At 39.5% G+C, this 13,206-nt stretch overlaps 1 protein-coding gene across 1 annotated transcript in view; it reads left to right on the top strand.

Moving 5' to 3' along the window:
• KIAA1549L (KIAA1549 like) overlaps positions 1–13,206 on the top strand; it is a 1,927,305-nt gene that overhangs the window by 794,315 nt on the left and 1,119,784 nt on the right. The window lies entirely within an intron of this gene.

Genomic DNA, 13,206 nt, shown 5'->3' with positions numbered 1-13,206 from the left:
CGACGTTATAACCTAGACCCATATATATATATATATATATATGAAATATTACCATGTCCCTGTCACCTGTAGAACATTTCTGCTGTGGTTGTAATGTCAGGCTTCGGTTCATACACCTCACATATATTTGATCAATTTTACAGGTTTTGCTCTGGGGCACTGCATAATACACAGCCTTTCTCCATCTTTGATAAACTTTGCCATTTTCCCATTACACATTTCTTAATGAAAAGGATCTCGTCTGTCCCACAAAGAATAGTCAATTATATGTAAAAGTATAAATGGATACTGTCCCGGAGAACATATCCTGACGATGTGCACAGGCCATGAAAGTCCTGTAAGGAGGAAAATTGACAGAAGCTGGTATGCTTAATGAAAACAGTCATTAAACAAGTTGGAGAAAAAATGCTGAGTATGACTTGACTTCACTTTGTTATTTAAAAGTTGAGGATGGTCAGTTCACACTCTCCATATGTGTACACTCACACCACATTCCTTTATCTTCTGAGTTATCACAGATGTTGATGAAAAATACACATATCTATAGATCTTTTTCATGTAGTACTTCAGGCAACACTGTCCTGAGATCCTCTTGATAATACTGAGCCTGTGTTTGATGCCTTTTACATAGGGAGCAGATTGAATGGTGGTGGGCTGAATCTTTAAATTCCTTGTTTATGTGAATGCTGGCAGAGCATTTGAAAGAAAACTCTACCTCCTTCTTTGTTCTTTGAATGCTAACAATTTCCGTGAAGGAAAACGACTCGAATCCTTAAAAGAAAACTTCTTATCTTTAGTCTGTGACTGTTGACAGAGTACTTGAAAGGAAACTCTGCTTTGGCTCTGCAAATGCGAGAAGGTTTCATAAGCATGATATGCAGCGCAGAGGGCTAGCCTGCAGGGAAAAGCAGGGAAAAGTGTTGATATGACTCATAATCAGAGTATCAGTGTTACTGAAGAAAAATCCTGCTGTGCGTCAGGTTTGCCTGTGGTGCACAAAGCATAAACGAACACCTCACCGTGAATAACACTGCTAATGCAAGTTGAAGCAAGGACTCTGTGTACCATCCCTGATGTCAGTCAGTGCATTACAGTGTGGTTGGAAGGTTACTGACTATTCCCAAGGCTTATAACAGACCACACAGAAGCTCTCCTAAAGTCCTACATGCATAACACACCTCTCTGACACATTCATGAGCACTGACATGTAGATGCATTTAAACAAACCAGATATGTATAAATAGTGCATTTATATGAATGCATATATAATGCAACAAAACCCCTGCAAGACAGAATACTCTGAAAGTTGTAGTGTTGTCTGTGGAACACAATTCCTCCACTGCAGCTCTTACAAACAAGCCAGTGAAGTCAGTGGCTGAATTCAGTTGAACATATGGAGACTAGTGTACCATAATGGATAACTGAGTGAATGCAGTTCATATATTTGCAATTTGTATTGCACATTTTGTGTACGACAATATCAGCATCCTTTTACTGCTCTGCTGTGCTCATTTTCTAAAGGTGTATATTACAGGGTAGAAATTAAACAGACTGACACAGATGAACACACACATACATAAACATAGTGCATGTGTACAAACATATACATGTTTTTAAAAGAATGTGTGTGTGTGTGTGTGTGTGTGTGTGTGTGTGTGTGTGTGTGTGTGTGTGTGTGTGTGTGTGTGGTCAGTTCATAGCCATACTTACTGTCTGTCCCTGACCCACACACCCACAACCGTGGTATGTAATACTGAGCATGACATGCCTCCACCCATTGCTTTCATATAATATTGAGTACACAAGCCACCATGCTATGGCTGCCCTACTGTGGTGCTTTGCCACTTTGGTATGTCAGGGCTCAGTGGAACAGTGAAATATATTACAGATTGCATATACTTCACTTGGGCTATATCTGTGTACTCACAGATGTATGATTTTGATTATGAGTTATGTATAACTCTTTGTCCAGTGGTCAAGACCCCTTCTTACCTGTGTCTACTAAACTGGATGAATTGGGTTCTCAGAATCTAGTCACCTGAATTTGTCTTCAGAAGACATAATTGCATCAATCTAATAGAATAAATCATTACACTTGTTTGTGTAAATGTAGGCAGAGATTGAAACTAATGTAGGATTTGCTCCTGGTGCATGACTTTTTCCAGAAGAATGTGCTATGCTTATGATGCATCATGGAGGTTTCAGATTCTGGAAATTCCTCATGTTCTTCGTGTTTCACTGTTGCAGTCATTACAATTGGGTTATCCTGCTGGCAGGCTACCCTCAGTCGGCCTGAATTCCAAAGTCTAGGTCCGGCGTCGGTTGCTGTTGCCTCTTCCCTGATGTCAGTGCGCCAGGGGTATAAAAGATGCAGCCGACGCCATTTTCTTCAGTCTTTCTTGCCGTGCGGTGCCCAAAGCAAAAACAGTTCACAAGTGCCAGTCAGCCGACTCCTGAGTTTTTCAAATTCGAATTTCAGATCCGAAGTCTTCATTAAAGCTAAGTACCCCGTTGGGGAAACTTTTTTCTTGCTCCAGACCGATGTCAGAAAAAGTTAATAATTGTATTTCTTGTGGGAAGCAAATACCTCATAAGGATTTTCATTCTTACTGTATTCCTTGCCTAGGCCCTGACCATAACGTTGCTAGTTGTCAGTTTTGTGCTAGATTTAACCAATGCACTATTAAGCGTTGGTACAATTTTGCATTCCATTACTTTGGCAGAAGATTTAATTATATAATGCCGTCGGAACAGCCGACTACTGGAGTTTCTAAAAAGCGCAAAGAAAAAGAAAAGGACAGGCATCCGAGATCCAAAACCAATGACGAGGCTTCTGCTAGGCCTGTCGTCGGTTCGCCGGTTCTCAGTGAGGCGCCCTGACGCCCGCTACCTCAGAGCCACAGGCCGATTCCGACTCCCACATGGAGCTGATTAGGCCGCTGGCAACTCAAGGTATTGGACACTCGGAAACTATTCCCTCAGATGGGTCTGGAGCCGCTGAGCAGGCATCGGCTTCTCAGGGTGTTTTCAGGCCTACACAGTTATATGTGAAACCTACTTCAGCTTCAAAGGCAAAGACTAAAGAAGCTCTAAAGACAAAGAAACAAGTACAGCATTCTCCTGGACAGGCCTCCATGCCTAAAAAACAGATGCTTAAAATGGCTGAAGACCTAATTACTTTGATCAGGGGTTCACACCCCCCTCCTGATAAGAGGCCTAGGCAAGAGTTAGAATACGAATCTTCAGACCAGGTTTCCATTTCCTCTGATTCCTCCGCTGAACAGAAATATTCTATAACATTTTTATGTTAATAATTTTTTATGCCACTATTTACATGCTATGATTATTGGTTCTGGTTTTCAAAAGAACTTGTTTCTATGAAAAAGAAGGTTTTTTAAACAAGAATATGGTTGGGTATCAAGGGTGAATAATTGATATTGTATATATATTATTTAATGATGTAGCATGTTTTAAAAGATTTTTAAGAATATGAATGGTTTTAACGCATTTCACGATTTCAACAGCTTATGATTGGTTAGAAATGGAGGTGTGTACATAACGCTTTTATTTTAAAAGCACTTTAGAGCATTTGGTAATTGTAATGGATTATCTCTGAAGAAGCCTGTTCTTTTAATACAGGTGAAAGCGCTAAGAAATTACCTGTTTTTATTTTATTTTATGGCGTGTTTCATTAAAATTGTTTCTGTTTTTTGAAAAGAAGACGAGCGTTGTATGGTTTGTTTCATGGCGTTCCATTCAAGCCTTTCCAGTTTCGGAAACTTGGTCAGGTCTTAATTACAAGTTTGGAGATGTGTGTTTTTTATTGGTAGTTTTTTGGTTGACGAACTGCCGACTGCGCTTCCTAAACCAGTGACTGTCTTGTGGATAAACCATGGAACAATTGATGTTACAGTATGTAGAATTGACGCAAAAGTTGATACAAATACTACAAAATAAGGATATCTGCAACAAGACCAATACAGCCGAGAACACGAAAGGTGTTACATTGACTGAGTCGCTGGCCCTTTTATTTACTATGGATACACCTCCAAGTACTTCGTTGAGAGACAAAGTAACAAGAAACATTGTGCTATTGATAATAATAGGGTGATAAAAGACCTTGGCCCCATTTCTGTGCAAAACAACAATAAGAACAAAGACAATGGAGGCCTGATGAGGGGCTTAGACAATTTACTAGCCCCACCGATTGTCAACTGGGGGTCCGGGCACAACAATACTACTGCTAATGGTTCGTTAAAGATACAAATTGCTACGTTTGAATCCAAATTACGGAAATTTAAGTCATTGCAGATGGACAATGTATATTTGGAGAGATTGATTGAATTACAACAAGTCCCTAAAGGACTAAGGTCTTTTAAACTTCTGATGGGATTCGAGGTAGGCACAGAGGGTTTTCAGGAACTTTCTGTACTTTACAACCGCACAGGTATGGATTTATTACGTATCATTATTCGTAATAATAATCGTTTTATAGATACTTTAAAAGAAGAACTTGACCAGCTTAACAACAGTATAACTAAGGATCTTTTATTTGTGTTTAATAAAGATAAATTCGATAAAATATTTGTGGACATGGACTCCTTTGTTAACAAGAGACTTGCTATCAAAACAGATAAACTGAATAGAGATTGCAGTGACTATGTTAACAACAGGGTATTTGTTCATTTTAAAGAATACAAAAGTAGTGTGGCTAGATTGGAAGCAATAAATAAAGGGGCTGGACATATTAAATCTTCTCTAGCCAACAACACTATGAATGACGAGGTTACAGTGGACAACACTGACAATTTCAGTGACAATGACAATGACGATTTTTTAGAAGAAGTACAGGTAAGACGCTCCGAAAGAATTCGGGAGTGCAACCAAGTTACAGCACAACAAGAACAGTTCAGGGGGAGGGGCAAAGACCACCTGCATGTCGGAGGTGGTCACAAAGGAATTATTGATTGTTACTAATGTTTTAGATACAGTTACTGAAATAGAGACAAGTATATATGACTGTTCTGCTAACCTCTGTGACCTCAACTCTGTTAAACACTTGAGCAATATTATTGAAGTCATGCCTGACTGTTTTGATATTGACAGTTCCAAGAATTGTTCAGGGTTTTCTGATGATTTGTTTGATTTGCACACTATAATTGATTTTAATGACAAAGAATGTGATTATGATGTTGATGTAAATATGAATTTTAGTGACCAACAAGTGGATGTGAATCGAAATGGATGTATTATCAAACATGACAATATGTGTATATACAACTTTACTGATCTACAATTGCATAAAAATCATTTGAGCCTTTTTAAAAAAGGCTTTAAATTTGTTCCCACCTTTAAACAAGAGGTAGCAAAGGTATTATTGAATCTTAAACTATACACCAGACAGTTAAATCTTAGTATGTTTTTTTCTAAAAATTCTAGTCCTTGGACAGACAGAAATGTATCACTTAAAAGGTCAAGTGTCTTTATTCCCCCGATGAACCCCAACATACATCTATTTGAACAAATGTGTGAGTCACAATTCAGGAGACTATTTAAAAAGATTAAATTTGAGAATAACTTGACACAAAGTGAAAGATTTTTTTTTCTTGCTGAATAAACCAATAACAAGAATTATAGGATTATGAAACCTGATAAAGGGGGAGGGTTTGTTCTAATGTTGAATACTGACTATAGTAATAGTATGTTAACTTTGTTAAATGATAGTAATACATACACAAGAGTTTCTGTAAATGAAGTTAATAGAGCCTATACTAAAATAGACTGGCACTTATATGAGTGGTTGATTGATGGTAGTCTGGACAAAACAGAATATGACTATTTAACAGTGGAGTTTCCAGTACTACCGTCACTATTTGGAATTCCAAAAATACACAAAAATACTGGATACCCTCCTTTTCGACCCATAGTGTCAGCTAGAGGCTCTAAAACAGAAGCTATCACTTCCTTTGTTGACTTTCATAGCAAACAAGCTTTAAACAGACTTCCTCACATTCTGAGAGATTCATGGCACTGTTTGGAGGTAGTTAGCAAAGAAGATATGGATGAAAAATTCATGATGGTGACTATCGATGTGGTTAATTTGTTTACCTCTATACCACATGACCAAGGATTGGAAATGTTTAATAATAGTCTGACAAAGTTTAGTAATTTAAAAGGAAGTAAAATTAATTTGATTACAGACTTAGTTGAAATAGTTCTAAACAATAATTTTCTTTCATTTGAAGGTGAACTGTACAAACAAATAAAAGGAGTAGCAATGGGGGCCAAGTGTGCACCAGTATGCCAACCTTGTTTTGGCAGACTGGGAAACTCAAAAGGTCCTCACTTCTAAGTTTATGGAAAATATAAAATTATATTTACGTTTCCTTGACAATATTCTGATCTTTTGGAAGGGGTCAGAAGATGAAATCTATGATTTCATTGAATATATCAACAATACAACAACATTTTTAAGATTCACCTACAAAATACATAATGAGAGTTGTAACTATTTGGATCTTTTATTACTATATGATAAAGAAAAGAAAACAATGGAATCTAGTTTGTACAGGAAAAAAACTTATTCCAACTCCGTTTTACATTTTGCGAGTTGTTATCCTTTCTACCAGAAAAAGAACATAATTAAGGGCCAAATGGTGAGACTTTCAAGACTAGTTAGTGAAGACAGCAAGTTTGAAGCAGAGCTCACCAAGTTGGTGAATATGTTTTCAGAGAGAGGATACCCCATGACATTTTGGAAAAAATTTGGTGTGAAATTGTGATAAAAAGAACAACTTTCACACCTATATTAAAGGGTGGTCTGTTAAATACAGGAAAAGTTTCCAATGTGACCAGAGAAGTTACTCGGAGAGCTATGATTTTGCCCTATAATCCTTTAGCTGGACAAATAAAGTCCATTTTGGTGGACACATGGGATAGTGTGCTTAACAATGATAGTATTAATATATTGGGCAACAAACCATTTATTACATACAGTCGAGATAAAAATTTGAAAGAAATATTAGAGACTGATAACAGTTCTAATGTATATAAGAACTCCAAGATGAGTAAGTGCGGGTCCTGTGGAGCTTGTAAATTTATCAATAACGGACCTTATGTTGCTATTCACAACTTTAGTAGGACACTAAAATGTCCAGGGTTTGTTAATTGTAACACCAAAATGGTGATATACATTGCTACCTGTTTGAGTTGTCCTACTTTTCACGTAGGAAAAACTATAAGGAAACTAAGGTTGAGAATAAGTGAGCATATAAGAGACATTAAGAACAAGAAAAGTTCAAATGCATTGTATTTACACAGTTGGGTCTCTTTGAATTTTAACAAATTCATATTCTTTGTTATAGATAGGGTGCCATATAATGACAGAGGAGGCGATGCTAAGACATTGTTAGAAGTCAAAGAATGTCTGTGGCAACTTAGACTTGATGCCTCAAAGTCCCCAGGTATCAACGACCTTATTTGTATTACGAGCATTTTAAAGCTGAAATCTTATTGTATTTGATTTAAGGACTTAAGGGTCTTAGTTTTAGTTATAGTTTTTAGTATATGTTATTTTAGCATATGCTATTTTAGTATTTGTTGTAAGAAATTTATACAATATAGATATAAAATTCAAAATACAAAACATTTTTATGTTAAGAATTTTTTATGCCACTATTTACATGCTATGATTATTGGTTCTGGTTTTCAAAAGAACTTGTTTCTATGAAAAAGAAGGTTTTTTAAATAAGAATATGGTTGGGTATCAAGGGTGAATAATTGATATTGTATATATATTATTTAATGATGTAGCGTGTTTTAAAAGACTTTTAAGAATATGAATGGTTTTAACGCATTTCACTATTTCAACAGCTTATGATTGGTTAGAAACAGAGGTGTGTACATGACGCTTTTGGTTTAAAAGCACTTTAGAGCATTTGGTAATTGTAATGGATTATCTCTGAAGAAGCCTGTTCTTTTAATGCAGGTGAAAGTGCTAAGAAATTACCTGTTTTTATTTTATTTTATGGCGTGTTTCATTAAAATTGTTTCTGTTTTTTGAAAAGAAGATGAGCGTTGTATGGTTTGTTTCATGGCGTTCCATTCAAGCCTTTCCAGTTTCGGAAACTCGGTCAGGTCTTAATTACAATATTTTATTCCTCCCTATGAGGATTCTGATGCTGAAGAATATATCCATTCAGCCTCTCCTCCTGAGGATTATTCTTTTGGGGAGACACTGCATACTATGAGGGAGCATTTCCACTGGGAGAGCCAAGATTACTCAGAATCCAAGAAAAGGCTCAGAGATTTCCTTTTATTGTCTCAGCACAGGCCCCTTGCTATCTCACCTGTTTTAGACATTGTAGATGATGTATTTTCAGAGTCCAGTCTGTCTCCAGACTCTTTACCATCCGCTTCTGTTAAGCCAGATAGATACTATAGGGTTCCTGATTCACATAAATTTCTTTATAAAAACCCTGCTGCTGACCCAGAAACCATCTCTCAGGGTCCCAAAGGGGTCAATGCTTCTACTGCAAAAAACCCTTTCCCCTCTGATAGGGATTCTTGGGCCCTAGACAGATGGGGTAAAAATATTTATACTTCTGCTACCTTGGCTGTAAGAGCCTTAAATTGCCAATTTCATATGCTTAAATATCAGCAATATCTTATGTCTTTGCTTAAACAGAAAATGTCAGCGAATACAGAAGGTGCAGACAATAAAGAAATGCAGGATTTATTGCATGCAGCTGAAGTGGGAAAGCATACTTTGCAATGTGGTTTTGATTCTCTAGAAGCCTCCTGCAGGGCCACAGTTACAGGTTCTGTCATTAGGAGGCATGCTTGGTTAAAAGAACAGAATCTGCCCGACCATGTTAAAGCAAAACTATTAGATGCTCCATTACAGCATGATACTTTGTTTGGTGTTAAAGCAGAAGAGGTGTTGAAGAAAATGGAGGACAAAGCTAAATCTATGCAAACAGTCAAGGATTTCTTGCAGGTACAACCTCCCAGATTTAGCAGGAAATGGCCTACAAAGAATTGGTCCTTTCCAGTGTCAGATAGACCACAAAGAGGCAGATACAGACACCCCAGAGGCAGATCACAGCCCCAAGGCTTATACAGGCCTAAACAATGGGGTGCTTCTACCTCCAAGAGCGGAGAGGAAAAATCACAGCTATACAGGAATCAGTCTCAATGACTTTCCCCTTCCAGCACCAAGCACTTATCTTTTGGCAGCCCCTTTGGGGGGAAAACTAGCTATTTTTTCACAAAATTGGCACATGATCACCCAGGACAAATGGGTTCTAAATATAGTATCACAAGGCTACAGGTTCCACTTTCACACCCTGCCAAGGCCAAACGGGATGCCAGACCTGCCACAATGGGCAGAGGCACAAAAACAAGTTTCATCCCTCATGGACATGAGGGCCATTCAACAAGTACCAGAGCAAGAGCAGGGACAAGGATTCTATTCAAGACTGTTCTTGGTACCCAGAAAGGGCAAAGCCTGGAGACCAATACTGGACCTATCTATTCTAAACGCATATCTGGATATTCCAAAATTCAAAATGTTGACTCTACAGCAGCTTCTGCCCATGTTGGGCAAGAAGGCTTGGCTTGTAACTTTAGATCTAAAAGAGGCATACCTGCATGTCCCAATCAGACAAACATGCAGAAGATACCTCAGATACAAAGCTGGCTCAATGCACTACCAATTCTCTGCACTGCCCTTTGGCTTATCTACTGTGCCCAGGGACTTCACAAAGTGCCTGGCACCAGTAATTGCATACTGCAGACAAAGAGGAATACAAATATATCCGTACTTGGATGACTGCCTCATTCAAGCAGAGAACAAGGACATTCTACTACAGCATCTGGCATTTGTAAAGAGATTACTACCATGCCTAGGGTACACAGTCAATGAACAGAAATCAAAACTAGTACCCTCTCAAGAGATAATATTCCTGAGTGCAAGCTTAAATACAACTGCCCAGATGGCTTATCTCACGCCAGACAAACAAAGACAACTGACTACCTATTTCAAACTGTTGGCAACAAAGGCCCACTTATCTGCAAAAAATATTCTGCAGGCTTTGGGCTTCATGGCATCCTGCATCCTACTAATTCCATATGCAAGACTGCATATGAGGAAACTTCAGTGGTATCTAAAAAGTGTTTGGACTCAACATTGCCACAGCCTGGAAACAATAGTTACTCTCATTCTCTGCATGCATCAGGAGTTTCGATGGGGGCGAAGGCCTGTCACCAGAACAAGGGACAGCCATTCACTCTACCCCCAGCCACACAGACATTAACAACGGATGCATTGGATTATGCCTGGGGAGCCCACATGGCAGGAAGATGTATTCAAGGCACATGGTCCACAAACCAGATGCATCTACATATCAATTAAGAAGAGATGCTAGCTGTTCAAAATGCCCTGACAGCCTTCAAGGACCTACTTCATCCGGGACAACTACTGATAAAAACAGACAATACCACGGTCATGTGGTACATAAACAAGCGGGGAGGCACTTATTCTTACCCCCTTTGCAGACTAGCCATGACTTTGTGAGACACAGCATTGACTTACCAAGTACATCTGCAGGCACAATTCCTGCCAGGAAAGATAAATACTCTGGCAGACAAACTAAGCAGAAACCTCATGGATCCCCACGAGTGGAAATTGGATCCACAAGTCTTCAGCATGGATGCCCGGACATAGATCTATTTGTCTCACCTCACAACTGCCAATTAAAGAGATTCTGCACAAGGACTTATCACAGACAAGCATGGAAAGTGGATGCCCTATCTTTCAGCTGGATAAACCTAACAGTATATGCCTTTCCTCCTCTGCCTCTCCTCCCCAAGGTACTTCTAAAGGTCAGACAGGAGAAGCCAAAAATGATTCTTATTGCCCCAGACTGGCCACGCCAGTACTGGTATTAAATCTTAAGGAACTTGTCTCAATGCCCAGCCTGGACCTTACCTCAAGTACCTCATCTACTGTCCCAGCAAAACAATCAGATCCTGCACAGCCAACTCAAGACCTTATATCTGGCAGCATGGCGGATAATGTAGTCATACAAAACACACCTTTCACTAAAGCGGTGATGGATGTCATTTTGGAGGCCAGGAAGCCTAGTACTAGAAAATCCTATGCTGGAAAATGGAAGAGATTCTGTGCTTGGAACCAGGCACAAGGAATTGACACAGCTGTACCAAACATTCCTCAGATTTTGCAATACTTGACTGAGATGCTGGACAAAGGCCTATCTTTTTCATCTATAAAAATTCATGCCTCTGCCATTTCGGCTCATTACAATACAGAGCCACCAGTCTTTTCTCATCCTTTATTAAGGCAGTATCTTAAGGCCTCCAAGGAGATCACCAATACTGGCATGGGACCTGAATTATGTCTTGGAAAAACTCATCCTGCCTCCTTTCGAGCCAGCCGCTGCAGCTGATATAAAGTTTTTATCTTGGAAAACAGCTCTGCTCCTAGCAATAACTTCTGCAAGACGAGTCTCAGAGCTACAGGCACTCATGGCTGTGGAACCTTTTATCATTTTTTATGCAGACAGGGTTACTCTGAGGACAAACCCAACATTTATGCCTAAGGTAGTGTCCAGTGTGGCCCTTAACCAAACTATTCATCTGCCTACCTTTTATCCAAACCCATAGAATAAGGGGGAGAGAATTCTACATTCTTTGGACATACACAGACAGCTATGTTTCTATTTGAACAGAACCAAAGCTTTCAGAAAGACAGAGCAATTACTAGTGGCATATGCTGCAGGATCACAAGGAAAGGCTATCTCAAAGCAGACTTTTTCAAAGTGGATAGGCCACTGCATTCATTTCTGCTATTCACAACATGGCAAGCCAGTACCTAAGGGCATTAGGCCACATTCAACCAGAGAGCAGCCACTTCAACAGCCTTCCTCAGGGGAGTACCAACCAAAGACATTTTAGAGGCTGCTACTTGGAGTTCAGTGCACACCTTCACAAAGCACTATCTCTTACCACTCTACTCTAAATCCAGGGCAGGCTTTGCCACTGCTGTTCTGCAGGGCTTAATAGCCGCTCCTAAAGCTATTTAGCTCCAACCTCCCAACCTTAGCTTTGGGATTCAACCCAATTGTAATGACTGCAACAGTGAAACATGAAGAACATAGTACAGTTGTGTACACTTACCATAAATGTAGATGTTCGAGTGTATTCACTGTTGCAGTCCAGGTTACCCACCCGCCATCCCCCATTTCTTTGCTGGAACTTATCTGTACTCCTCTATTCTATACAACCTATGTGGTGTATTTGCTTGTAGATGAAGGCAAAATATATAATTTGGTGCATGCATGTTTTATTGACATATTTTTAGCTTACCCTTTTGGGGGCACCTGACATCTGGGGCAAGAAAAACTTTAGAAAATAGCGTCAGCTGCATCTTTTATACCCCTGGTGCACTGACGTCAGGGAAGAGGCGACAGCAACTGATGCCAGACATAGACTTTGGAATTCAGGCCGACTGAGGGTAGCCTGCCAGCAGGATAACCCATTTGTAATGACTGCAACAGTGAATACACTCGAACATCTACATTTATGGTAAGTGTACACAACTGTACTTTCCATGGCCTACACCTACTATCTCCAGCAGTGCTGAGAGGATATGAGAAATACCCCTAAACATACACAATGCTAATGGTTAAATGTTCTTTGCCCCTTGCTTTCTGTAGTGTCTACATCCCAGCATCTGTACAGCATTTCAGATGAATGTGGCATGCAGGGACAGGTGCCATCCTGTCTGTCATTAAAGCTATCAGCCTTTTCACTATGCTGGCATTAATCTGAGGCACCTGTTAATGACTACAGCCTTACAACTCAACCTCAGACCCAGTAGTAGTCACCATCTCCCACATTCAGTGCTGTAATGATCTGATGCTGCAGAAACCTCTCACCAGACGAGTAGTAATTGCAGTGCTCTGAACTCCTTCTCCTCCTCATACAACTCAGTGATGACCACAGGCTAGTCCTTTGCAGTCTAACAGCTTCTGTACACTATTTTGCCATTTTCCTGACACATCGGTGAGTGTATTTAGTCTTCTGCTCCTATGTGTCCTGTCAGTGAATGGAACCAGTACCATATCTCCACATAGCTGTCAGTGGATCTCCTAGTCTGAACCTACCTTGTTGTATCTTTCGGCT

This window comes from Protopterus annectens, chromosome 17.part0, assembly GCF_019279795.1.
Source record: "Protopterus annectens isolate FY-2018-M chromosome 17.part0, PAN1.0, whole genome shotgun sequence".
NCBI lineage: Eukaryota > Metazoa > Chordata > Ceratodontiformes > Protopteridae > Protopterus > Protopterus annectens.
Note: the sequence above shows the minus strand (reverse complement) of the source record. Positions and strands in the feature narration are given on the sequence as shown.